Source organism: Vigna unguiculata, chromosome 2 (assembly GCF_004118075.2).
Source record: "Vigna unguiculata cultivar IT97K-499-35 chromosome 2, ASM411807v1, whole genome shotgun sequence".
Lineage (NCBI taxonomy): Eukaryota > Viridiplantae > Streptophyta > Magnoliopsida > Fabales > Fabaceae > Vigna > Vigna unguiculata.
The window spans coordinates 19,931,335-19,935,524 of NC_040280.1; positions in this window are offsets into that span (position 1 = coordinate 19,931,335).

Here is a 4,190-nt window from a genome sequence, read left to right on the forward strand (position 1 = left end):
AAGTATAATCGGTATAGAAAGTCTTATATTTCATTACAAAATTATTACTTCGTCAACTTTTTATATCATTTTCAATTATAACCGATATAAAAAGTATTGTCATATTTATAAAATTGTTATTTTTTGCATAGAAATTATTAACTGGGTAGAGTATAATTGACATAATACATCATCGTAAAAAATTATTTTTGCAATAATGAATTTTAATTTTTATTACATTATTATTCATAACATATCGTGTAATTAAATGACTTATATGGTTAATATATGTTTTATTAGTGTTGAATTTTCTAAATATACTTTCATAGAAAAAACTAAACAATAATCATATTTTTACTCATTATTGTCTTGAGCAAACATCGAAGTGTCATTTTGATTCGGTGTCGTGTTCTTTCTTCATTCTATTGAGCTCATTCAATATTATCATCTACAATTAACTAAACAAATCATGTTTAAAATACATTATTTTTTCTTGTTCTCTTCCATACTAAAGAAGTGTAAATAAATATATCTTCATTATTTTATCTTAATTCTTGTTAAGTTGCGAGAAAAAATGTTAATTCTTTCGTAGGACATTTTTTAATTCCTATAGTTTTTTTCTTATTAAATATTATGAGAATTTACGTGTGGTATAGATAAATAGTGAGAGGAGAAAATTAAGTTACGAAAAATGGAGGTTAATTTCGAGAATATTTTTTATTAGTGTGTCTAGTCATATTTGAGGACAAGAGAAACTACTATTAATGTTTTCAGGGAACCAAACATTTTATATTTTTCATATAATTTTTTTTTTTTCATTTCTCTACATATTTTGGCACTGGAGAGAAGGTTTTCCATTTCCTAACTTTCTACAACCATAGAACAGACATCTTCAATTTTTCTCATAACATTATTTTGGTTATGATTGGTTTCGCTGTGTAATCATACAATATTTTCAACATGTATGTTATGTTACACTTTTTTCTAACATCTATTTTAACCTTCAATTATTTATATTTATACTTTTCTCTTTCTTATCTCATATTTTTCCTTTTCTATCCATTTTTTCAACGGTTATAAAAAGAATGTAAAAATATCGTTTTTCCTACTTTTTCAACTATCTTTCAAAGTAGATTTAGTTTAGCTTTCGGCAACCTTCTGTCACCATCACTAATCCTTTTGAATTTACTCATCATCACTAATAATATATATATATATATATATATATATATATATATATATATATATATATATATATATATATATATATATATATATATTTTGCAACATCTAACTCCGAAGAACAAGGGCCTTATAATTCGGGTTTGGTAGGTATATACGTTAAACTGTTATGGGTTGAGTCAAACATGGATTTGGTGCATATGGTCCACCTATAATTTGGTTTATTTACTATGTAGAAGTTGAGTTATTTATATTATTAGAGTTTTTTTTAAATAATTTATATAACTAATATGTATAAGGAAATTTAAAATAACCAGTATTGAAATATCAAACTTAAAATAAATAATTTCTTGTTTAAAATTAAATTTAAGTAAGAAACTTCATAAGTATGTATAGTTATTAATTGTGATTAGAATTTGTGAGTTTGGAATGAGAAATAAATATGTGCTTGTGGCTATTGTCAAACTATTCTAATGTCAACATGAAATACTCAATTTGATAAAGTAAGTGTAAATAATATTTAGCGTTTTTTTAGATGGGTGCTGCAAATATATATATATATATATATATATATATATATATATATATATATATATATATATATATATATATATATATATATAATATCCCAATTTTAGCATCTTAAAACTAATAAAAATAGGAAATTTCATCATGGTTCCAAAACAGATAATCTAGTGTACACAATATATTAATACAGTCTTACAAAAATATGACTATAAAAATATATCACTTATACACTTAAACTAAACTAATAAACTCTATACTTAAACTGACCACTTAAACCGCCCACTGGAAACCTCCTCCTCAACACTTAAACGATGGTTCTTCATCCTCCAGAAGTGTCTTTGACACTGCAACCACATCTACTCCCACCGAATAGGTGATCATCGCAAAAGGAAACATACAACACGAGACAGACACACAGAAGCAAGGGTAAGCTAATCTGATTAAAGGCATCATACAGTTCAATTATAAACAGAAATCATGCAATCTTTCTCATTTTCACCAGAATCACATAGGCCACCACAAAGACAATGCATATATATTACTCTAGACTCGATATCCGGATTATGTAAGCGACATTGGATCTCTGGGTGGCTTGCACCTGTGAAGGTTCCCAAACTCTGTAGAGTTTGGACACAAGGGGTTATCACCCAACCACTCACAGAGTAAGTCCCCTTCGCGTCTAAGACTTATCAAGTCCAAAGACTAGGACCTCCTGCTACTCCTCACGACATAATCCATTCTGCTCTATCTAAGCGTGAATGATTATTGGAGTTTCAGGATACCAACCCATACGGAGTCCTCGTGTCCTTACACACACTAACATACTCTTTTGAATTTCCCTTGAAATTCTAATTCAACCACTTCTTCTCATATTCCAACTTCATGAAATTTCACCACACATATTACCAGTTATAACAATTCATGCATATCATAACTAAGTTCACATTTTAATATTTAAACATAGCTTCATCCATTAGAACAAGAAAGCAACACTCAACTGCAGAGGTTCTCGCCCAAGCTGGAAGGTCTCGCCTAGGCGAAAGGGGCTCTCTCGCTTAGGCGAGTCATTCTTGCCTGAACGAGGCTCGAAACAGAGAAAAACCCAAACGCTGGGCGAATTCTCTCTTAGGCTAAGTTGTCACGCTTAGACGAGAATGACTCTCGCTCAAGCGAGACTGGTTCGCCTAGGCGAGATCTCGCGCAGAGACAGGGGATGAGTTTTTGGTGTTTTTGCTCAAGCGAGAGCTACTCGCTTAGGCGAAAATACCAGATTCCCAATCTGTTCTCACATGCAACAGTCCAGAAATCTATCACAATCCAATCATACACTCAATTACACAGTTAAATCACTCATACAACACTCAATCATGCAATTCAAAGTCATCAAAATGATTTCTATACGAAATTCAAGCAAAATAGTTAGCTTCTCTTACCTGTTATCCTATTTAGACACGTCAACGCCTTAAAAACGTCAACACCTCTAACTCCACAAGATGCTCTATCTACACATAAAAACATCACAAGAACGATCAGGACATACCGTTATGGTCACTGATCAACAGAGACTCATACTGATGATTAAAACGTCGCATGCAAGCGGAAAAGAGCTTGCATGCAACAGAAAAAGACTAAAAAAGAGAGCGGAAAATCAACTTACACGAACGGAGAAACTGATCGGTCTAATTTGAAGAACTCGTCGAGAGGATCAATCCTATGGTCTTGATTCTTCAATCAGACGACCAGAGAGACAACATCTCTAGAGAGAAGTCAGAGAACTCTAAAAAAGTGGTTTATAGAGAGATGATGTGTTTTAAAATAATGAAACTCGTTTATAACAATTCTATTTATACTAAAACCTTTTAATATTAAAATAATCGAGTCTCACTATTTTTAAACCATTATCACTTTTAAAACGTCATTTCCTAGGGTCTTACAATATATATATATATATATATATATATATATATATATATATATATAATTTTTTATTTGTTTTAAATTATTAAAAATCTTTAATTTAGATTTTACTCTATTTTTATTTTTATATGATTATAATTTTTTGTCATTATCATTTAGAATTAAACAGAAAAAAAAAAACAGTTTTCATTGAATCTCTAATAATAATATTTTCTTTTCTTATAAAAATTTATTCAATAAATATTTGTATAAGTATAAAGATAAATACATTTATTACTTAAAAAAATAATGAAATTCTTTTAATATTTGTTGAATATACAAAATAAATAAGATTTCAATTTGATCAGCCAAACTAACTTATTTGTTAAGTCTTATCTCTTCATGATTTTACAAATCATATTAGAATGTCAGTTTCATTAATTGGAACAAGATATAGATTAGGTAAAGTCACTAATCCAAACAGCTCAGAAAAATTATGACTGATTAAAAAAGTTGATTTTAATTGATTTTTCTATTTTAATTTTTGAATAAATAAAAACTAATGAGATTACCGTTATGTTATCACCTGGCCGATAACAAAAAAA